Below are 25,113 nucleotides of genomic sequence, written 5' to 3' on the forward strand. Positions count from 1 at the left end.
CTTGGCTATGAACCGAAGGCTACGGAAACTAAGCGCAAGAAGTAATCCCGCAGTTTTGCTGGCGTTTTCTTACTTGGCAAATTGAAAACAATATTGTTTTTGTTTTGTACAGTACCTAGTTTTAAACGATGCGTAACCTTAACCAGTCAGCTATTGGTATTTTATTGTATCTTTATATTGCTCTTTCGACCTTTGTCTCACCCGAAGCCATTGCACGTTTTGCACATTCACCAAACGCGAAATGGCACATGTGTCTTCTGGTGAGTGTTTGTCGCCTGCTGTACCGTCAATCAACTCCCCAGAGAGGCCGTTCACCAATTTCGCCAACAAAAGACCACTGGATCACACCAATAAAAGCTGTGGCCGTGCGCGACCGCGCGAGTTGGGGCCCAGCTTTTCCTCCGGCTGTCGTGACGTCACGTCACGTGGTTGCGCTTAAAGTCAATGGTGGCTGCACGGCCGCGCCCAAGGGCTGAACTGAGTGATTGCAATATGCAACGCATAAAAACAATGGCTGTGGCTTAGCTTACGTTACGTCCAGGATGCGAAGCATACTAGCCTTTATTTTAACGCGACAGCGTTAAGGAGCTCGTGTCGCAGAAAAGCCGGTGTCGTCGGTGTCGGTGTCTGCGGCGTTGCACTTCATGAATAAATCGTTGTCGCGCCGAACGCTGCGTTGCTCGATGCTCACCGCGTCCGATGCGGGGGGCGACGCCGCGAGCGACGGCGCGAGTTAGAGCCCCGTTTCTCCTCTGTCGTGACGTCACGGTGTCACGTGGTATTGAAGGCGACACTGCCGCGCCTGAGGAGCTGGGTTGAGCTCTCGAGCGACGGCGCGAGTTGGAGCCCCGTTTCTCCTCTGTCGTGACGTCACGGTGTCACGTGGTATTGAAGGCGACACCGCCGCGCCTGAGGAGCTGGGTTGAGCTCTAGTAATATGCTTCGCATAAAATAAAGTGTTTGCAGCATCTGCGCGGAAACCAAGCGAGCCCATCTGGAAATCGCAAACTTCGAAATCTAGGTACAAACGAGTGAGCGAGCGAGCTGACTGCTGCGCCGGCGCTTTACCAACGCCTGCGTCGGCTGCGGGTCCAAGCCCTAACCGACGCCATACGGCTGCATGGGAGCTCGGACGCAGGCTGCGATGTTCACTGTTCACAACTTGGTACATATCGCATGTGAATAAACATTGATTCACGCTGAGTTAACTGCATCTTCCCTCACTAAAGTGGTTGTGCGAGGTTGGCAAAACCGAAACGGGTGCCGAGTGCGCCCGGACTACGCTGCATACAAATGCTCTCGTGCAGAAGCTCCGCCCCCGGAACTTTCGTTTCATAGCCAAGAAAATTTGTCCGAGAGCATAGCAGGAGTGACGCAGCCCTTTGGTTCCTTGCACATCATCAACAAAAGAACCATAAAGCTCGCCTTCGTGCACAGCGCTCACCGTCAGCTTTTTCCGGTGCATATTACGGTTACATAAGCTGCAGTTTCCGGGAAGCGTGAGAATCTTTAGGGCTCTTTGAATGCTATCGTGTTGCAGTCGTAAAGGCGATGCATCCTCCAAATTATTCCACTCAGCTTTCGTGACGTCACTCTCAGCCGGGTGCACGACGACCATTCATTACTCCACTCACGTCTATTGTTACTTAAGGGTCCATTGCTTGTCTCTCAAGGGTTCCGCGCCGGAACCGTTACTTTTTTATGACGCGCCGGAATATGGGCCGTCTCTGAAGCATCGCTTACCCCACTCAGTCTTTCGATCCCTCGCTGCCCGTGCTTGGAGCGCTTAGCCTTGGTCTTTTTGCCAGCCGTGGTAGCGGCGGTGGTGCCGACGGTGGTCGTTGTGGGACGGTCCTTTGTTTTGGCGGGAGCCCCACCCGGCGACGTCAACTTTTGTCGCGCAGCCAAGGACGGCTTGCTCAGGAACTTACCGAGCGAAGGCCGAGAACGCGCCGCCGCCCGTGTCTTTTTCCCGGACTCTTTCGAGCGCTTCTTGTTGGACTTGCGGAGATCGTCCGACATGGCGTCTTCTTGGTTCTCGCGCTTCTTCTTCTTCTTCCTCTACCCTTGCTTGCTTGCTGGTGATGCCATGCCGCTTGTCCACCACGAGAAAGTGGCCGTGGTTTGATTTTGGTTTGAAAGAGCCTGTTTTGATTGCGCACTCACAAATTCTCTTTGAATCAACATTCAGATCAATGCTCAATAAAATCTTCGAACCCCAATGGCTGTCTTCCGCGAGGTAACCCAGATGAGCTAATTTGGCACGTCCATTTTAATGCCCTTTGGCTTGAATGGCCATCGAAAAATGAGGGCGCAATTGTCGTACATAGTCTCAAATCCACAGCCAACAACATAGCCCAAATGATACGTCGCGTGACGTATCGAAAAGCGGGATTGCGAGAAGACGATACCCTAAGGCTCGTATAGTCTAGTTGAAGTTGCCTTACCTCGTTTTCGTTCATTGAAGTGTCCGTGCAGCTTGGGGGAATCGTTCGAGTGCTTTTCTACCTCCAGACGTCCAGTGATGAATGTGTTAGCTTCCCGTCTTTGGCTCTCACAGAAAAAGAACTAAGTTTCTTGGAGGAGGCATCACATGACTCGTAACTATGTTACATGAATTCGCACTTCATTTTCTTGTAAGGGCATGCGTGGTCTACACTGCTTCCCATGTATAAAATCGACGCAGTGGCACAATAAATTTAGTTGAAAGTTTTCGCTTGGTGTGTCGTCTTCTCTCCCGTCCGTGTCGTTTCTTTTTATGTGTCGCGAAATATCATTTAAGTAATGGATTACCGGCTTGCCCGGAATGCTGCTCTCTCTATATTTATTTATTTATTTTCTGATCGCGAAATGGCCGCGCCTCTTCTCTTCGACCCGATGCACATATATTTTCAGGCATTCTCTTGTGCTGTCTTCAACTGTTCCCGATATGCTAGACTCGCTGAGCCTCGGCAGCAAAAACGCTCCCATTAAGAACAGGAGTCACTCACCCGATCGAACGAGACCATGGCTTTCGCCTGCGAACGGCGACTTCTCGCCTTCCATCCAACGTCGCGTGAGACGATGATCTCGTTATTTTTCGGATGGTCTTTTTATTCGGTTACCCCTAAAGTCCCGGTAGGGGCAGGTAGGGGGGAAATGATAACGAAACTAGGATACACTGTAACCTATTGATAATAACTTTATTAAATATTTGTATATTGACACGTGCACTTGTCTACCTTTTCCGGGTGACTACTTGTCCCCACCTAACAAACGTTATCGCAGAGCGCACGACACACCTGCACGTATCGGAAGTTTCTCGAATGCTATGGATGGTTCCACCCGCTGTCTGTCACAGAAACTTGTGTAATCTGATTGCATGTATGCGCGACGCGAATAATGTAGAGCTGTGTGGAAGACACACAGGTACCAACGGTTACTCTGGAACATTCGACGACTCACGTATAAAAGCAGACGCGCTTGACCCGCTGATCAGATTGTTGACGACCACTGTGTTCTCGCCACTATCGTCGTGTTTTGAGCGTAGCCTATGTTTTTGGGCACAGGCTCGCCCAATGGAAGACTTGTTTTGCCATGGACTGTTTTGCTGCTTTTTTTCACCGGCACTACCACATGGCAATATATATATATATATATATATATATATATATATATATATACAGTAAAAGCTCGTTAATTCGAACCGCATGGGGAAGCCGCTTCAGTTCGAATTAAGGAAAGTTCGAACTAACGAAAGTGAAGGAGAGCAACAGTACACTGCGATTTGGAAGCAGTAGGGCATGTCAGAAATTTGGCGAGTCAAAAGTGATGGCGTGTGCCGCGGGCACACGCCATCTTCGAGTCGAAGCTTTGGGTCCGACTGTGCCACAGCACCGATGTCCAATGAAACGAACGTTAGCCGAGGCTTAACACCATCACAATGAATCGCGACGGCCGATGCCTCCTAAGCTGAAAACAGAGGTGCACAACCGATGAAGAGTGCCGAGACAAAGACGCTGAACATGTGAAGGTGGCGAAGGCCCTGATTCGTTGGTTCTTGATTGCAAGCGCAGCTGCGACATACTTGATTCGCTGTGTTTTGGCGCTTGCCGTGCCATCTCCGCACATCATTAGCAGCTGTACAAGATTTGCGAAGCCTCCGAGATTCGCAGCGGGCAAGAAGTCTCGGAGGTTACGTAGAACGGAGAGGCGGCAGCCGCCGTTGCCTTCTGGCTGACCCCGCGTCGGTTAGATTTTTTCGCGATTTTGCCTTCTCTCCGTTTCGGAGGCAATGCAGCCTTGTGTGTAGGCAGTAGGCGAGTTTCTCCGGCCGTGTGCCAGGCGAGCGTAGTTCGAATTATCCGTGAGGGAACCTTCTCGTGTTCGAATTAACGGACTTCTTTATACATAGACTTCTGTGGAGCTTGGCCGGACCAAATCGGTACAGTTCGAATTATCCATAAATTCGAATTATTGAAGCTCGAATTAACGAGCTTTCACTGTGTATATATAATAGTGTTAAGTAATGCGTGAACGATGCCTTTACCAAGGGGAAAGCTTAATGATACGGTCGAGATTTCAGCCGGAGGAGCTTTTCTCTGGCCTTCTCCTCAATTGGGGTAATAAGATGGGCAGAAACAGCAAAAGGATGAGAGAACGAGGTGACGACGCAACATTACCGTAAGTGCTTGTGTTGGATATGCAACGTGCACGAAAAACAAGAAAAATGCAAACAAATAATGCATTACTAAGCAGTATATTATTACATACCTTTATTCGGACAAGTCTAATAATAACAACCTAAAAGGGAGAAGTAGACCGAGTATAAACGTCATAGAAGGTGGCATAGTTATTTAACGTAAGTAATAAATTCTTCCTGATGCATGACACGCGCTGTCTTCAGATTATCGGAGAGTGCGGGCATATAGAGTGTCCAGCAACACGAATGTACATTAAATATTAAAGTCCATAGCCTCATATTGACGTTCGTAAGCGTACTTACGAGCAGAACCTAAAATGATAGCGAAGGTTAGCATCTTCCCTTTTCTCTCTCTCTCTCATTTTTTTGTCTGCTAATAATGAACTACTATACTGTAAACAGTGTCCCCCTCCCCCCTAAAATAGTGAGAACAAAAGATTTAGGTCAGGTGCGAAAGTACCTAAGTATTTCTGAAGCACTGTAGGGTTTCTTTCACGCGTAAAGTGAAATTCAAGTTATTCGCCCGCGGTATGGGTGCGGAATCCGAGAAGTCAAATTTCGCCGTCCGTTTTCTTCGTCAATAATCAAGGACCCTCGAGTAAACAAATGTTTCCCGAAAAATTGAGAACAAAAAAAAATCAACTGCATTTAGTTATCCCTACGTGGATGAATGCGAAAGATTGCGAACACTACGTGTTGCTTAGACTTGCCACCGCGCGATGCCGACGGTTCGACTTGCAAACAAGGTCGTGGCTTCGAGTTCCCTAACTATATTGCCCTAAAGAACAGAAAAGTTCGTGGGTTCGGGTGCCCTAAATAACAATGTATTAATTAACTGTGACTTAATTACCTTCGCCTTAACTAATGCCAAATTGGCGGGTTTGACTCGCACCAACGGTAGAGGGTTCGTAGCCTTTTTGTACCATCGCGTGGTCACACCGAAAATGCCGGATTTTGCGCTTCTCGAGTCAATTGATGCTTTCGCATCAAAACGGCAGGCAGCCGAAGGTGCAAAACTATTCACAGAGCAGAGACGGCAGCGAGCGACCGACGGCCTCGTTCCCATTGCACTTTTCTCTTTACATCGACGGGTAGCAAGTACAGTTGAAACTCGATTTGACGAAGTAATGACCACGCTGGAGTTATTTCGTTAAATGGGGAAGTGTGTAAAATCGAGAAAGCAATTTTTCGGTCCTTCTAAATCTAAAATTGTAACGTAGAGACACGAAAAAAGCTACTGCTGCATTGTATTTGTCGCAAATTACCTTGTACCCAGGTGGCGTTGAGTCCACACTTCAGTGCATGGGTGCGGCATGCAGCCTCGTCAAAATAAAGCTAGGGATGTGACCATGGCACCTAGATGTTTTAAGGGGATAGCTTTAGAGCGCACGCTTCAAGAAAAACCCGTCGGTATCAAAATTAGAAAACATCACCGCTTTTTTAAACTCATTTATTTCAAGAAAAATGTCATTAAATCGAGTTCGACCAAGTTTGTTTCGTTAATTCGGGTTGATGATATTACGGAACTCTGTGAGTACCTGCCTGTGAATGAAAATTTCTTTATTAGATGGAGAACTTCGTAAAATAGGATTTTCTTGGATCGACTTTTCACTGCGGTAGGATAAGTGAGCTACAGACGAGGTTTCTGCAGAGAAAAATGCAATGTCATCTCTCGGCTGCTTTGTTTTCAAGGAGCTGACGAAGTGACCAGAACAAAAGGTAAACTGGTGGTAGCTGTCCTGGCGCAAAAGTTTCCTTTGTCATGTTAAATTAACGACTACGGCTTCGAATGCATAACTGTCTGAAACCATAGAGTTCAGCAGCTGGCACAATGTAATTTGTACCATCCTTCACGAGTTGATTAATGCGTTGATCTCAGAGGTTACAAATCGCGGGTCTCTCTCCGGCGATTTCTTTTCGATGTGTTTTCTTTTAATTCTAAATGAGAATGGAATAAATATAGATGAAAAAAATATAAATATAGGAGCATAATCCGCAGGGCAACTACGATCTGGACATGTGTCGCGAAGAGCCGACCGTCGTCACTATGTTTTTTTAGTAAACTGTGCACAAACAGAAGGCGGCAGTCCTGTAGTTCTTGTCTTGCCGTCACGTTCGCCGTGAGTGCACCAACGGGTGCGAACTGCGTGAGTGTGTGGTGAATACTTTAGTATTAATGTTTTTCCGTTTTCCTGGCCGTGCCAGAGTGACTGCTCTTCGATCGTGGCTCCTTCTTAGACCTTTCCATCCTTTAGGGTGCGTATACGGGGCCCTTTTCATATTTTGTTTCCACGCCACTTCATTCTTAGTCAATCGCACATCCCAGGTAAGTGCCACAATTCCTGAACCTATCATCATCACTTGCACCCCTATCGCGCCATTTGGAACTTGCAAGGGTGAAAAGAAGAAAACGAGGAAGTAGAGTCATGGCGGACGGTAAATGGTGTGGTTCCTGCTCCGCACAACGCTTGAAAGGGGGCAGACCTGGCGAGAACAGCCCCACGAACGCGAGGGCATCTCCGAAAGGTGTCGAATCCTCGAAGTCTGCGAGAAACCGTGGCAGTGACTCTCCGAGAAGTCAGCACTCGCCTACGTCATCCGTCATTTCGCCACCGCCACAACGAGACGGCGAAGTGCGCGAGGCAGGCGAGGAAATCTCGCCAAAACGGACCGCTTCGCCGAACCGCGGAGCTTCGCCGGCAAACCTGCACGAGAAAACTGTTGCGAGCGACTCTCCCAGCTCGGCGAGACCGAACACGTCCGCTCGAGCTTCGCCAAGGCGAGGAGGTACGCCGACACGTAGGACATCGCCCGTGAGGGCGGACCCGTCTTCAAAACCTGGTGCGTCCTCGCCGAAACATGGCGAAGCTGGTGTTCCAAAACCCGGTGATGCTTCGCCAGTGCTTCGGGGTTCGCCGATGCAATTGCACAATATACGGGTGCCAAAAACGGGAGGCCAGTCCCCTGCGCGAGGCCCGGCGAAACCGACGAAATCCGGAAGCGCTTCGCCGAAACGGCGAAGCTCGCCTAACCAACAACCTATACTGATGCACGCGGGCACGCCGAAGGGTCGCAGGTCACCATCTGGAGGAAGCACACCTATTCGCCGAGCTTTTCTCGGGAACGCAGGTTTGAAATCTTCGGAACTATATGGCTAACATAAGTGTCATATACTCAGAATATTTTGAATCCGTAAAGGTCATATAGTTTATTGCTGTCTCGACCTCATGTCCCACCCATGTTTTTACGCCAGAACACTTTGTAGGAGCACGTCCCTTGGTCTGCAAGAACTTCGCCTCTTTGGTTACAGGTGCAGCGGCCGCCCCCAAGCCGCAGTCTGCGAAAGCCGAAGTCGGAGCCAAGCCGGCCGACGATGCAGGTTCGACGAGAAGCCCTACCGAAACTCGACGTAGGCCCACGATATCTCTGAAGGACCCACGGTACCGGTACATTGCCCAAGCCCTGATGGCTGCGCGGGGAGGTCGTGGAGCGGGCGGTACCAGTGGCAGTTCGTCGCCAAACGGAAGGACATCCCCCTCCGCCACCCCGTATTTCGCTTCGGATGACGACAACACAATCCTCGAGCTCGGCACATCTCAAGTTCCCCACTCCCCGGGGGGATTCGGAGGGAGGTCCTCAGGAACTGCCTCACCCGTGATCTCACAGAGGTAATGCTGGTATGATACATATTTACACACTGTATACTTTAAACATATAGCCTATACTTACGTATGCATGGTGTGCTCTAGTTGACATGCACAAAAAAGGAAAACGGAGCTGGGCAGGGCATGTAGCGTGTAGGGTAGATAACCGGTGGACCATCAGAGCTACAGAATGGGTGCCAAGGGAAGGGAAGTGCAGTCCAGGATGTCAGCAAATTGTAGGGGGCGATGACACTAGGAAATTTGGAGGCGCACGTCGGAATCAGGTTGCGCAAGACTCGGATAATTCGAGATCGCTGGGAGAGGCGTTTGTCCTGCAGTAGTCATGGAACTAGACTGATGAAGTATAAGAAGAAGAAGACGAAGATGATGATGATACTTTAAATGGACATACATACAAGCACTAAATCTGTATAGAGCATTATAGCATGCTTCGATAAACACATTTTTGGTAATCTTGATGTAGCTAGTCTAATAATCGGAAGACCCCAGGAAGTTAGCTTTTTTCATGAATTATATGGACACCCCAGGCCAAATTTTGCCGTTGGCGTTGCCGTGCCGTTCCGCGTAGAGTCTAAGTGCGATGACGTCACGGATGCGCGCCTTATGCTGTACGTGCGAGGGAAAGCATGCGAGGGTGGGCATGTCCGCCTACAGATTGAGTGTGATGGCAGGTTTTTCCTCCAGCTGTCGAGAACGCCGTGTCATGCTGATAACGCGGGAAGTGCCGGGCTCTCAGCGTTAAAGGAAAGGAAGTGCGGGCAAGACAGATGGAACAATATAACCCCAAAGGGTGTAAATGTTTTAGGAGTATATGTACCAATGGAGCATGCACCTTTAAAAATGCTTGCACCTTTTCGGGCGGAATCAAACCTGCGTTCTGTTTCGTGCATTACATTGCTGCATGCACCAATCCCAAGGTTGGGCGGAGCAAGAAATTGTGCGCCATGCGTCAAATGATCGATAATTACATAATTTAGTCGTTCATTAGTATGTGTAGTTGCCGTACAAGCAGACCTTAGTGCAACTAAGCCCAGTAAATGTTAAATATTGATTGCATATTATTTGCATATACTAGACAAGTCGCTTTTCCGCGCATCTGCTTAGGGCATGTTTATTGTTTTACACACACACACAAACACACACACACACACACACACAGATATATATATATATATATATATATTTCCGGGCGCCTTACATAGCCTCCACGAAGGCAGTGTGCAAGAGGAGGAATACAGTTACATCAACGTGTAACAGGAGTTATTCAAGTGAGGAAAAAAGAAACCATCACGTACAAAAGCAGTATTTCCTAAAATATACAAGCAAAATTGGCTGAGTTGGCGTCCCTTCACGGGTCTGACTGTTACCTTGAAAAGGCATTATTTGCACAACGCAATTCTCGGCAACATGAAACTAAACACAGAAAAATAAGTATGCATGGAAAGATACTAGCAAATATTACACGAAGGTCATTGCACTACCGAGTAGGCGTACAAGCGCAAAAAAAAAAAACTGCCAAGTCATATGCTCAATTACGGTGATGCACAAAAAAAAAAGAGAGGAAGGAGAACAAGAGAAAGACAGAAAGAAGCTAGGCAGACACCAAACACTCTTTGCCATCCACAGTAAGCGACCAGTTCACAGATAATAGATGATGTGTGAATCCACTTTGTCTAAAAACAATGATTAAACATAAGAAAAGTATACGTATCATACAATATCATATAATATAATATCGCATACGCAAGTATAAGTACCAATTGATAAGCCTATAAAAAGAACACAAGCACGAAACGCAAGAAAAAGCACGAAATGAGTAAACGGATGAGGCGAAAAAATGTTCAAGAGAGAGCACGAGGCAAATGTGAAAAATTGCCGGGGATATGTTCCGTGAAAAGAGCCCGCAACACGTGAAAAGAGAGGGAAAGCGCACGCTGAAATCTCGCGCGGTCTGCCTCCTACAGCCGCCTCCGTGAGCGCCAGGATGGATGGATGGATGGATGGATGGATGGATGGATGGATGGATGTTATGAGTGTCCCCTTTGAAACGGGGTGGTCGGTTGCGCCACTAAGCGCTTTCTGCTATACTGCCTAATGTCCTGCCTAGGTTAAACAATGAAAAAAGATTTGAAAACCCTATGAACTCCCACAACCAAATTTTCTGATCACTTGTTGCGAACTGTGCTTTTGTACGTCTCCGTCTTTTGTGGTTTCCTTATTTTTATTCCACCAATCCTCCAATCGGCCTCTTACTGATCCCTATTGCGGACATGTCTACTTTTTCACTGCTCTCGCTGAACCTCTGCTCTCGCTTCAAGGAGGCCAGTGACGCCTAAGTCGACCGCTGGGTAGACGTCTTCACAATCTTATAAAACATGCTCCATAGTTTCCCTAGCTTTACCGCAGCAAGCACATGCTTCTTCATAGTTCTGATATCTCGCTTTATAGGTGCGTGTTCTAAGACATCCCGATCTCGCTTCGAGAAGCAATGAGCTTCTGTTTGAGTTATCACACCTTGTTTCTTTCCTGATTTCGTTTTTTCCTCTTAAGTAGTTACTCATGGCAGGCTTCTTTTCCATTGCCGCCACGCATGAGATTATTTCGGCCTCTCTGACGTTCCTCTTGACGTTCTTTGTTGCTGTGTTGCCCACCCTACAGGCCGCATACTTGCTGGTAAGCTCCCTAGTTTTTTTTTCCTCCACTGTCAATCAATGTTTTTCCAGTACAGATACCTCAACACGTACTCGCCCAGCTCATCTACTTTCTTCAAAATTCCTCAATCGTTCTTCATACTCAATTTTACTTTGAGCTTCCCTAACTTCAAAACTAGTCCAGCCATATCACCCTGCACATTTTCATTTGTAGTCTTTCCATGAGCGCCCAATGCGGGATGGCCCACTGACCTTTGGTTCACATCGATTCCCGATTGTACCACTGATTTAAAGCAAAGAACCGCATTTCCAAAAGTAGGTCCTGGTAACATTACACCTTTCCACATAACTCCGAGCACCTCGTACCTATTTCATCCCCATAGCGCTCTGTGCTTCATTATGAATGCCACTTCTCTTCCGCTTCACTGTTATTGTTTTTTCCTGTGTTTCCATATATATCTATTGCCTTCGTTTATCCATATACCAAGGTATTTATATTCTGTTACCCGAGGCATTTCCTGGCCCTGTATCGCCACTGTCTGGTCACTGTTTTCATATAATACCATAACACCTGATTTTCTAACACTAAATTTCAAACCTAAATTTTTGCCTTCCTGCGCACAGATATTAGCCAGATGTATAAATCACTTTGCTTGTTAGCTAGCAACACAATATAGTCCGCATAAAATAAACCTGCAAGCTGCTGCTCTACACACTAAACAAAAATAACGCGAAACGGGAGTAAACCGCTCGTCCTGTATCGCATTCCCGTTTCTGGGTTTTTTTTACTACGTACCAGTCGAGGTAAAAATTTACTACCATGCTGACCAAGGTTTTTGTATGTAGAAACGAGAGTAATTTTTTAATCTGTGGGAAGGTTTTTAGGGACGATAGTGGGACTATATTTTTACTGCCATCACGAAGTTCTAGAGGCTATTCCTGAGAGTTATTTTTCAAGCCCATTCGCGAGTTTCTTGGTTCTGATGTGGGAGTATTTTTTTACCTCATTCATCCAGTTTTCTAGGCTATTCCTGGGAGTTATTTTTAGGCCTATTCTCGAGTTTGTTGGTACTGATGTCGGGGTATTTTCTTACCTCGTTATCAAGGTTTCGTAGCTCTACCTGAGAGTAATTTTTCAAGCCCATTCTGTGGTTTGTTGGAGCTGATCTCGGAGTATTTTTTTACCTCGTTCATCAGGTTTTCTCGGTTCTTTCCGAGAGTAATTTTTCAAGCCCGTTCTGGAGTTTCTTGGGCCTGATGTGGAAATATTTCGAAGACAATTGAAAGATTACAAAGACGATTTCATGGATCCCAAGCATGAGGGATTGTTTATTAGTTCTGACATGTTTCTCATAAAAAAGTCAGGCATGAGTTAATCATCACAAAACTATAGCCGTATAAGATACTGTGATAAGCATAATAAATATTTGTATTAACACACAGACTGGGGGCTGGTAACTGCCCATTAGATCTCTCATAGCAAAATAAAATACATCACAACACATTCAATGTGCAATCCCACTAAAGTACAGTGAAAACAAGCAACATACAATATAAAATCTAACTGATAAATAGACAGTCAGTACTAGAGACGTTCACATAAAACTCACTGAATATGCAGGTCATTCCTTCAAACAGGCAGTTGTCCAGAACATGGGTGTGCAGTGCATTCAATGGATTAGTATGAACATAACTATGCAACATAAAAATATTGCACTTAAGGCCAAATGGCATCTGCTGCTAATGGCCATTACTGCGCCAGACAAAATGAAACAACCATGTGGTAAATACAGCAAGCATTCGTACTATCACATTAGTGCCGGCCACTGCCCACCATATCTCTCACTGCAAAAAAAAAACAACTATCAACGCATTCACGATGTAGTGAAACTAAAGTACAGTGAAAACAAGCAACATACAATATAAAATCTAACTGATAAATATACAGTCAGTACTAGAGACGTTCACATAAAACTCACTGAATATGCAGGTCATTCCTTCAAACAGGCAGTTGTCCAGAACATGGGTGTGCAGTGCATTCAATGGATTAGTATGAACATAACTATGCAACATAAAAATATTGCACTTAAGGCCAAATGGCATCTGCTGCTAATGGCCATTACTGCGCCAGACAAAATGAAACAACCATGTGGTAAATACAGCAAGCATTCGTACTATCACATTAGTGCCGGCCACTGCCCACCATATCTCTCACTGCAAAAAAAACAACTATCAACGCATTCACGATGTAGTGAAACTAAAGCACAGTGAAAACAAAATGACACACAATACAAAATCTAACTCACAAATACACAGGCAGTACTAGAGATGTTGACATTAGACACACTGAATATGCAGATCATTCCTTCAAACAGGCAGTTGTCCAGAACATGGGTCTGCAGTGCATTCAATGGATGATTATGGACAAAACTATGCAACATAAAAATATTGCACATAAGGCCAAATGACATCTGCTGCTAACGGCCACTAGTGCCTCAGACGAAATGAAACAACCATGTGGTAAATACAGCAAGCATTCGTACTATCACATTAGTGCCGGCAACTGCCCACCACATCTGTCACGGCAAAATAAAAACTATTACAACACATTCAAGATGTAGTGAAGCTAAGTCAGTAGTAGAGATGTTCACATTAGACCCACTGAATATGCAGACAATTTCTTCAAACAGGCAGTTGTCCACAACATGTGCGTGCAGTGCATTCAATGGATCATGAACAATACTATGCAACATAAAAACATTGCACTTAAGGGCAGCTAGCATCTGCTGCTAATGACCATTAGTGCCCCAGCGAAATGAAACAATTGTGATAAATACAGCAAGCATTCATACTATCACATTAGTGTTGGCAACTGTCCACCATATCTTTCATTGCAAAAGAAAAACTATCACAACACATTCAAGATGTAGTGAAACTAAAGTACAGTGAAAATAAACAAGTGACACAATATACAAAACTCTTCAGTATTGCAACAAGCAAATGAGAGGGCACTAGAGATTACCATTAGACCCATCGATAGCATACTGACCTTCAAACAGCTAGTTGCCCAAGACATGGGTGCACAGTGCAATGAATGGATAGTTAGGAAGAAAACTGCAACAACCATGAACAACATGTTCTATAAACTTTCAAACTTTCTAAAAAATGACCTCACTCAGATAAGGAAAATGGTGATTGCTAATACACACGACAAAACATATATGTGAAAACAGCCATTAACTGATACTAAAGCCCCTCCATACACGTTTCCGCTGACCAGGTTAAGTACCGCCAACCTACCCTCTTCCTCCACGCTCCTCTGCCACTCACCCCCTTAGCTTCCGGTGTCAAGCGGAATTTCCGTAGCTGCAGCTTCCTGTTCCGAGTGGAAGTAACGCTATGTTTTTCTTAACGTTGTTTACTTTTGCGTCGATGGAGAGGCTTTAATTGCACCAGCTGCGGTTTAAACTGTGAATGCGATTCCATCCAAGTACCACCGCCTATTGCAATCAGCGATCTGATCGTGTTCGCTGTTTCGCGTCAACCTGCGACGGGTTGTGCCACGAGAGACAACGTACAGTGGAATGTAGTGCCTGGGCGCTTGGAGACCACTGCCGTTTTTCGTGCATTTAGAAAACAGCGACCACGAATTACTACTTCAGCGGAATACAACAGCTTGTCGCCTTTGCATTCTTCTCATGGCGACTCCCACAGCTCTGCTAAGCACGCGTGGGTGTCTCACCATCGGCAGTCAAAGCGGAAATTCCCGCAGAACAACTTCAGGAAGCGGTAACGCCGGAACCGGAAACTTTTAAACTGGAAATGCTGGAACCGGATTTGGTGTGAGGGGAAAAGGCGGCGCACAACAAAGGTTGTCGCTACTTAAGAAAGCGGCAGTGGCACGTGGATGGAGGGGCTCTAACTGATACCACTCCCCCTTGTGCTCAAAGAAAACATATGCAGCCCGTTTTCCACACAAGAGGAACACGTTGCACAACTGTATTGCAGTACTTATGGGTACAAGCCAGATTTCAATTTCGTTGCCTAAAAATTGTAGTGCTTCTTAGATAGACTAAAAGGGAATTGAGCGTGTTGCCCTTGTCCGTTTCTAGGCATGCAGTTGTGATGGATGCCATATGCTTGTGTGACAAATTGAACATGGTGCTATAGGTACGACTACAAGGATGTATATTTGTAGCTGCCCTCAAACCCCTTCATGTTGCCAGTCAGCATCTATGGTGTATCTTTGTATTGCTCATCTAACACTGTTTACACACAGAAGGCATGTCTGAATACCAAACCACCTTATTCTCCAGTTACTTTAAAGTGAATGCGTTGTGACAAAGTGTAATGTGAGAAGTCCATGATAAAGAAAAAAAAATTGCTAATTCAACTCCCTCCTGAATTACCAATTTCTGGGCCATTAAGTTTTGCATAATACACTTGTGATTAACACAGAGCCACGTTGGCCTAATCCTATTGGCACAGGACATCCTTCAAGTTATCAGCTGGTACAGAATCATTGAGCATGCTGCTGGTGCTTTTGCCCCCGCTGAGAATACCTGTGGAATACTAACACACATTTTGTTGCTGAAGGTCCATTACAGAAATACTAAAGTGAAACAGTAAATCATTTTATACTGATAAAACAATCTTTCAGAACTGTATTCATGAACATCGTGGCAATAAGAGGATTATTAGAAGAGAAAATGAAGATTTAACTTTCATTTTTCAAGTTTTATGCAGTGCCCGCACATCAGTGTGGAGTCATACTTCAACTAAGTATATTCTTTGACACCTTTACAACGGAATTCATCAATATTGGCCAGTAGAACATTAGCTAGGCCCGAACAGACACCGTCAAATTCCATATCACAGCGAGCTGGTGCAGGAACTATAAGGTGGTGGTGGCGACACCAGTTTTCGTTTTTGCAAGTTATCTGGATTATCAAGCCAATTCTCATGGTGGGAGTTGTTTTTTCGGTGTTGTAGAAGAATGATTTAATAAAGCTCAAATAAATTTTCTTTTTCGTGTCCCTTTAAAGCAAGCACTGTGCTACATGGCTTGGGCAACCTGTCAGCCACAGAACCCACGAGTGCTTTTGTTAGGCAAAATAATTTTGACAGAAACTTTCTTGAGGATATGCATCTGAAAATTTTTTTGCCTAGCAATAGTTCTTGTAAAAATTGACTAAATCCAATGCTTTCACCTGCGGCTTTGTGTAGCAAAAATCCAGAAAGCAGTGCTCAAGAAATGTCAAAATCCTGTGGGCCTTTTTCGAGTAGATAACGTGGGAAACCCAGAACAAAGCGAAAAGGCAGGCCAGTGACGCTGTCACAAACAATCGCTGTGCATCCATGTGTAGCGCCTCCCTTCAACCTCTTCTTTTGTAAAAGGAGCCTTAAGGAGGCCCCCCGCAAACTGAAAGCCCGAGTTGTTAGCATCCAGGCGCAGCCTCTTCAGCAGGTCCTTTTCACCATATACACCGTCGCCGATGTCTACCTGTGAAACAACAGAACAAGCACAGATTAATTTTCTACACTTTTGATCAAGGAAAGGTTAGGAAATAAGGTAAGGTTTGCAAAAACGGAAGTAGCTGCTTCTTGTTGATACGGTTTAAAGAACAAAGTACCCTTACGTATACCATACATGCGTTGTGCTGAGCTGTGTACTTTCACCTAAGACTAGAAAGTATTGGGAACTTCAATGCAAAAGAAAGACATTCATCTGCCTAGCTCTAAGCAAATGCGTTCCACCCCTTGGCACAGAATGAAATCTGGTGCTGTTCTAGCGATTAGCACACACTGAAAGCTTCAAGCCCGATTTAGTATTAGGCCAAGGGTCAAGATGTGCTCGATCATAGTCGGATACAACTGTAGAAAAACAGGGGCGTTTACTCCTCCGAGGCGGATGCACACGAGCATCCACTAATGGGTGCGCACTCTGGACTGACGTCATGCGCCGGACGGCCGGTGGCCCGCCGTCGAAGATGGCCGCCCGGGCTTCGAACTGGGCCAAGTCGAGTCAGCTGTGCGTGTCAATGCCTCGTCACAGTGAATTCCCAAACTGTTTGTCAATGTCTATCATGCCGGAAATATTACTGCGAGCTTACAATGCGGCATCTGTGCCGCGTGCGTTTATTCTAAGCCGTGATCCGGCGAAGAAACATTGCAGCGAGCATCGCTGATGCTGCGTTACGCTTTGCCTGAAAACAGGATGGCTCGGCGACTGCTGCAAACACACATCCTGCCTGTTTGTTTCATGTCTTTTTTATTTCGCTCCTGAGTGAAGTTAGGACAAGAAAAGTTTGTCAAAGTCTGGTGCCTGCTGTCAGCGGCGGGTGAGTTCGTGTACCGTGTCGCTGCATTTTTCGTCGGACGGGGTAAAGTGATGGAGCAAAACCATTCTGAGGAGAAATTACAAAAGCGTGCGCGCATGAAACAAACCTACGAGCGTCTCAACAGAAAATATTTGACAAAGAAGCCTCCAATGCAAAGATTTGTCGCCGTCAACTTAGCGTGAGTGATAGTTGTCAACAGTGAGATAGCCGAGCATCTAACGGCGGTGTTAGAGCGTTGTGTATAGCACCGTCGATTGATTTCTTTCCACCAGTGCTCACCGCGCACGCAAGCTGTAGAATGCGTGCTGTGGCACAGTCACGCATAAGTTGTGTTGCCAGCGTTCCTGCTTCCATGCGTGTTTGCACTTACTCATATTTGTCCTTTCATTTTATATTAGTATTTGTTTTTGATAGTTTTCTTTCAGCAAAGTCCTTACACATTTTCATTAGCCAATCTCATTCAAAGCACTAACTCCTGTACACTGCAGGACTGGCCTCTTCCATCTCATTAAAACCTTTCTCACTGGTCTACCTCGTCTTCTCAATCTGCCTACTCGCTGCGTTTTCTGTCCTTGTTTCTTGTGTTGTTGCTGCAATGTGATTAACCAACTTGCTCAAAACAAATTTTGATCGCCTATCAAAACAGAAAGGTTTAGATACATTTTTTAAAAGCGTCATGTGGGTTGCACAGTAACTTTGCCTCTTACCTCTGTTCATGTTTATGCGTCAGTGCATGTGGCAGCTAGCCAGAAGTGCACATGAAAGGCTGCATATTGTGAAACACCTTGCTATGCTGTTGCATTTTTCATGCATTCAGTCTTAGTAAACAAACGGTTTCGCTGCCTATCACATATGATGGCGAAAATTTTCAGCACGAATAACAATGTGCAGTGGGGTGTGATTTCTGTCTGACGCTTTCGCCGTTGCAAAGACATTTTTCAATGAATGGAGCCCAGCGAAGTAGTGCACTGAGAGCTTTTGCAACTTTCACCATTTATTACTTCACAAATGACATTGTCTGAACCTGGCCGTTGATCGACATGCCGATGGCTTGTAAATTAAATAATTGCCTCAATAAAACACATTCAACTTCACCCAGCAATTTTTAGCACAATGCTAGCAGAGCTATTCAGGGTGAATAATTGTGCTTACATTGGCTTACATGTGCTTACATTACTTGCCCGGTCAGATAAACAAATACAACAATGGCTGCGGTATGACTGTGATTTGACGTGCAGACTGCTAATGGTGCCTTTCAAGCGTGCCCTTGACTGCTGCTATTAATAGCTACCCGCCTGGGTATATTGGGCCTAACTAAGCTAATGATGTTTGATAATAGTTCTCTTATTCGCATTGCTTGCCTGGGCCAGGTAACCAAAATAAACAATGCCACCACATGAATGTGTGTTTGCATGCAAGCTGCCAACAGTGGCTGTAATTCTCACATTGATTGCTGCCATTTCACCAACAGTGGCGACGGCTTGACTGCGCTTTGATGTGCCGACTGCTAATGGTGCCTTTCAAGCGTGCCCTCGACTACTGCTATTAGTAGCTACCCGACTGAGTATATTGGGCCTAACTAAGCTAATGATGTTTGATAATTGTTCTCTTATTCGCATTACTTGCCTAGGCCAGGTAACAAACAATGCCACCACATGAATGTGTGTTTGCATGCAAGCTGCCAACAGTGGCTGTCATTCTCGCATTGATTGCTGCCGTTTCACCAACAGTGGTGACGGCTTGACTGGGCTTTGACGTGCAGACTGCTAAAGGTGCCTTTGAAGCGTGCCCTGATGACTGTTATTTCATCACAGGGCCCGTCATGCTCATAAGTGGCTGCCCAATAGAGTATTTTGGGCCTTCTGACATTGGCATTATTCATCTCAACGGGCTGGAAAAAACAGTAGGGGCAGCACAACTGCACACAAAGCACAATGTGCTTTGGCGTGCAGGCTGCTAAGAGTGGCTGTCAATTTCATTCACGTTGACTACTGCTTTTTCGTGTGAAGCTGGACAGTGGCTGCCCGAATGAGCATTTCGGGCCCCACATAGTTATTCAGAGTTAATAACTGCATTTGCATTCAGATTTTCCGGCATTTCGGCACGTTTCCATGCCAACGCTTATATTAAGCATGATCTGTGCAGGACGTTGCTTTTTCTGAATTGGGCTTCCATTAGAAGGAATATGTCATCAAATGAACCGCTTATTTATTTGAGAGGTCACGGGAGAATGCTTGGCTGCTGTGCTTGACACACATAATATATGGGGTTTTACGTGCCAAAACCACTTTCTGAGTGCTTGACACACAGTACACCGCTTCAGTGATGGGAGATCCATTGTTGCGCTTGCCGAGGTATGTGTGGCTGGCAGGAGATCTGGACCTCGCTTCACACAGAGTCAGAGACGAGGAGAGTTTTCTCTGCGAATAATTCTTTATACAATGTTTACATGTTGTCGTCGTTATCAGGACAGAGACCAACAGAGCAGCTGCAAGCTGCTTAAATAACACCCCTCCGTCCAAAGATCCCCCAGACAGTCCCCAAGGACGAAACAAGGTCGTGAGAGAAAGGGTCCGGGCAGCCTCCAGGGTCCTAACGCCGCTCTCAGTGGCCGGCGCTTCCTTGAACCGCGCTGCGGCGTCAGGATGATTTGGCGGTCGGTCAGAATGGTGCGCCGGGCAAGTTTTATGGCCCGCATAGGACAAAGGGCACCAACTGCAAGGCACCGAGTCGAAACAAAGCCCTCCTTTGGAAACTGTCCCAAACACAGCGGGAGTCGTTTGTGGTGTGGGCGCCGCCGGACAAAGGGGGGGGGGGGTTGCATTGCTGCCGGGACGGGGAGGGGCCGAATAGCAGTCCGTGATCCGGTGGCTGCTTCCGTCGTGGACGCCGTGCACGTAGTCGTGTCCGAAGCAGGCAGGCACCATGCGGGGATGAATGCTGCCTCCACAGTCGACAAACCATAGCACTGGCCTTCCGTCAGGCAAATTCCAGGGCACAAACATAACACAATATACGCTTCGAGAACTCGTTAGTGAGATCTCGATCGTCGGTATCTCGTTGTGGTGAAAGAAATCGTGCACACGACCTCAGCGCACATGTGTCCTTCTTCGTGCTGCTTCTTCTTTTCTCCACATTTTGTGGGCGTTTTCGCGAGGGCGTCGATAGTTTGCCACCTGAAATATGCGAAGCTGTGACCTCCCTCCTCACCTTTAACACGGTGCTTTCGCTGACACTGAGCATCTTGGGTTTGTAATGGTTGCGATAAATGCATTGTTTTATATAAGTACTGGTTCAGTAGCAACTGATTCATTTGAAGCTCGGAACAGGAGTAGTAAATGGGCCGTGTACATGTAAACAAGCACAAATGCCATGCAGAGTTGCTCTTTCTACTTTTTCCACTTGCAATGAAGCTAAAGAGCAGACGACGGGCAGCGTTGTGGAAGGCATGGGGTTATTTTTCTGTCGCGATCTGGCATGTGCTGTAGCACATGAGAGCTCTACTAAACCAGTCATCAAAGTCTTTATTTATACTGAGAACTGCGCGTTTCCTAAGCACGATTTTTTGAGCGGGATTATTTTAGTCGCGGAGGCAATCGGACGTCGCGCTTCATTAATCTGGGCGGGGCCTCCCCTGTTCTAAATTTGTATCCGACTATAGTGACGCACAAGTGCTCGAGAACTATTGAACAAGACGCACTTGTTTTCGATTTACTGACTGCACTTGGGTGTAAAGCTTTTGTCTGAGAAATGAATAAACCACATACACAAGCAGCATTTTCTTAGCACAGTTTTTAATAAGTACTGATACCTTCAATTTAGAAAGCCCTGTATATTGGGCCTCATCAAACTAATTTCATAAAAGGTTTGGCAAGGTAGAAGCATAGAATTTTAGAGTCATAAGAAGACAGGTGAAATTAGTTATTTATTGCAATTATTACTCAAATTTAAAATTTAGGTCCCTCATCCCAATGAGAAATTGATGCAAGCAGTTTGTACATGCCACATAAGCATTTAGATATCAAAAATACGGATTAAAGAAAACCGTTTCTTGAAGGTTCATTATTGCAAGCAGTCATGGCCTCGAGGAGAAATAACTTCTTTTCCTGTCGGCAGAAATGAGGCTCGAGTATTTTATTGACACATATATATGCCCATGCATATATGTTATCTCTGCTGTAAAGCTTTTTTTCATGTGTATGCAAGGCGTGTGTGTAACATCTCATTGTGCACAAAATCAAATCCATAAGAACCCGACAAGAAGCTAAACAAACAAGAGAGCAATCCCAGTGACAAGCCATGTTAAACCAACGAGGTAGCCATCCCAGTAACAAACCGTATCAAAAATTTTACTGACATGAATTCTGACCTTTGAAACATAACATGTGTATATGAATACTATCTACATTAGAGCAATGGGCAACTTTAAGCAATGGCTACGCCAACATCAGAACGATGTGGATGAGAAAAGAGTGGCATCAAATGCTTGGAGTGGAGCATGCAGCAATGACTAAACACAATAGTGACTGGATAGTGTCTAGCATAATCGGCCAGGAAAGAAATTGGAAGCCATGCCTGTACCCGGATTCCCTGGAGATGCAATCAACAGGACACACGTTTATCTGAAACCAAGGAACCCATGCCCATCTTATGCTAAAACTTACATAATTAAATATGCACTTCCACTTTTTTTAGTCTTATTGTGAACAATTAAACCTTGCCGGACGTACAAGAAAGTTGTATCCATCCATCCATCCATCCATTGTGAACAAGGCTTCCATATGGAAGCCAAAATGTATTGCTTTTATTGTTGTATTTGGTTGGTCTATGTCTGTCTTTGTCATGTTTCATACCGACCACACAGGCTTCTCTGAAACTCTTGATGATACAACTTTTGTGCGAAAGCATTGCTTAAGGCACTTTTGCGTAAACCATGTCTTTAGGTGGTACAACGCATTTTTCTAGACACTCTAGAGCACCTTATTCAAGGCACGAAATCTGAATTCATGGTTCTTAAAAAGGCATTTTGGCTAGATTAATATAGTCTATATGGAGTATATAAGGCATAATTACTCAAGCGCCCAATTATATTTAACTCAGAGGAGGCTACTTTACGTATATTCATTAAACTGAGGGCACTCCACCAAAACATAAAATTCGTGATCAGCCACTAGAAATCCTGAAAATGGCAATACAGTAAAATGATTGCATATAACACAAATGTATCCTACAACTCGAAAGGCAGCGCCAGTTTTGTACGCACCTTTGAGAAAGCACACAGATCACGTGCTTTATTGTCGTGCTGTCCAGCTTCCAGCAGTGCAGCAGGTTCCTGCTCGATGTAGGGATGCCTCCAGAATCCGCATAGCCTTCAAAAGTAAGAAATGTTTAATTTATTGTGCTGTGAACCTGGGAATTTGTGATTTCCCAGTGTCATGTGGAATTGCAAAGTCTCACACAGCCAGCTGCATGAATTTGCGCCTGGTTGCACAAATGTCTCTGTTATATCTAAGGAGGTTACACTGATATTTTGTAACAAGTGAAGTTTCAGGAAGGAACGAAATCAGCAACAACAGGCTACCAGGACAATCAAAAACAAAACTCATATATGCAGTAAAACGTGGCGCATTGGATTAAACAAAAATATTGAGCACATGAAAAGCATTCTGAAAGCTAGATAGCGATTTTGTAGCGATGCCATTCCTTTTCGTTAGTGGTCTGACCGCCGCCCCGGCCCGTGCTACGTACTGGAACAGCCGGTCGTTTGCGGTGGGCGACAAGAGTGGTATAGAATCGAGGGGTAAGTATCGCTACAAAATCGCAGTCCTTACTTTATTACGCACTCCCGTATAACCTACGATTGCAAGAGCTGGCATCCCGTTCGTAAGAATTGGTTGGTCTATGTCTTTCTTAAAGGCCGGTGTCTGAAATGTCTCGATTAAAAATAAACTTCGTTACTGTAATATCGGCGTATGTCGGTTTTGCAACATAGAAGACAAATACGCGAAGACACTCAATAACATAAACAATACACAGGTTCTCGCGACGTGGTCCTCCAAACCAAACTGTATACATACAAAAATCTTCATACAAGCTTCTATCCGCTTAAGCGTCAAACATAGGAATCGTGTGCCAACGCGCGAAGCCCATGATACATCGACGGATACATTACACATGTACTGTACTTGCGGGAATGCATATATAACGAATAACTTCTTGCCAGAAAACTACCGAACGAACCGCAACTTTCAGTGTTTTCATAATTGTGTGCCCATTCAGGCATAGCAATCAAGGCGGGTAGCATATATTTTACAGCAGAATGCAAGTACGCTGTAATATCAGAGGAAGCCTTCGTGAAATTGCTTGCTAAATGTGCACAGCAAGACGGCCAACCTACGATCAGAAAGCGCTTTGCTCTAGCTAGTACACAACGTTCATTACGTAAATCATAAGTTCAAGAATGCGCGCAAGGGCCAAACTTGCTTACCTTTCAAAAAGACTTGGCCAACGCTCCTTCGTCTCAAAGGTACCGAGGCACCGACGTCTTTCTGGCGCAAGCACTGTAGAACTTCCGATGAACTCCAGCTCCACAAAAGCACAACCTTCAACAGCCTTCCATACACTACGATTCGAAGCTCCAGTACCAGACTTTTCAAGCGTGGGCAGAACAAAGGCAGGTCGGACGGGCGCTGTAGTAGGACACTCACTGTCGACACTGGTAGATCGCACGAAACACACGGCGAACTAACGGCGTTACACGAGTCCGGAGGGTTTGCGATGGTTACTGCACACGACAAGGAGCACATTTTGTCTAGGCACTTCTAAAATATAACTCAAATACCGCCTTACTGCAGTGTGCATTTCTGACAGCCAACGTGGTATGTCGACCAAACAAATACTGCAGTGGCGCCACTCTGCGGTTTTTAGAAAAATGTGTCGTAAATGAGAAAATTACGTGTTTTTTTCCTAACAACAATCGGTAGGGACACTTTAACAAATTTCTTGGGTCCAAAAGTGTTAACTTTGTATAAATATTCACTTTTTTATACGCAGTTTAAGAAAATGTACTGTATATATAAAAAAAACGAAGCGGATGTCGCCTTCAAGATTCGCAACCGCTTCAGTCGCATGCAGTTTGCAAAAGCACGGCCTTCGAAATCAGACTTTGTCGCTCAAACGAAACTGTAGCTGGGAGGAGGGCAGGCATTTAGGCCCCAATTGTTGGGTTTACAGTGCCTAGGTAGGCTTCCTTATTTATAAAGAATATACAGGGACTAACGCCGAACCATGAGCGAGCTTTAAGCAGGGGACACACGGTACGATTCGGCGTCCGATCCAACGTGCGTGTATCCGAACGGTCGAGCGGCGCGTAAGCTCCGCCCAGATCCAGCCCTCCTCCCTCCCCCCCCCCCCCCCAGCTTGAGTTCAGATTCACGTCGAGAAACGCAATATAAAAACTCTGCACAACACTGCTTCGCTTTACGTGAACACTGTCAATAAAATTATGCCCGTGCAAGTGACAGAACACTTCACGACGGCGCGTTGTCCACTGACGGCTCAGCCAGCGATACGGCCGGCAGGCATAGCTAGGCGGACGCTGCGGCCGACGGCGCTTGTTTCAGCCCGAGCTCGATGAAGCGGGCTTATTTTTGCCAAAACAATTAACGCTGTGCACTTAGGTAGCCCGTAATCAAATACAATTGGTTTACTCGACGCAGTCGTTGCGAAGGGCAAACGTGCAAGCGAAGCGAGCAGCCTCGCTCGGACGGTCGGTG

General features: G+C 45.7%; 1 protein-coding gene and 1 long non-coding RNA gene across 10 annotated transcripts in view; both read right to left on the bottom strand.

Annotated features, from left to right (window-relative positions):
• The window catches only part of LOC139061031 (EEF1AKMT4-ECE2 readthrough transcript protein-like), a 186,164-nt gene that overhangs the window by 73,943 nt on the left and 87,108 nt on the right, over positions 1–25,113 (bottom strand). The window lies entirely within an intron of this gene.
• Positions 13,857–24,234, bottom strand: LOC139061029 (uncharacterized). 2 transcript variants are annotated; one of them, XR_011515146.1, is made up of 3 exons: positions 23,826–24,234; positions 22,602–22,707; positions 13,857–16,500 (listed from the first exon to the last, which is right to left on the bottom strand). It is a non-coding gene; the product is annotated as an uncharacterized lncRNA (long non-coding RNA). The 2 variants fall into 2 exon arrangements; XR_011515147.1 differs by lacking the exon at positions 13,857–16,500 and adding an exon at positions 20,207–20,514.

Source organism: Dermacentor albipictus, chromosome 6 (assembly GCF_038994185.2).
Source record: "Dermacentor albipictus isolate Rhodes 1998 colony chromosome 6, USDA_Dalb.pri_finalv2, whole genome shotgun sequence".
In the NCBI taxonomy this organism is placed as follows: Eukaryota; Metazoa; Arthropoda; class Arachnida; order Ixodida; family Ixodidae; genus Dermacentor; species Dermacentor albipictus.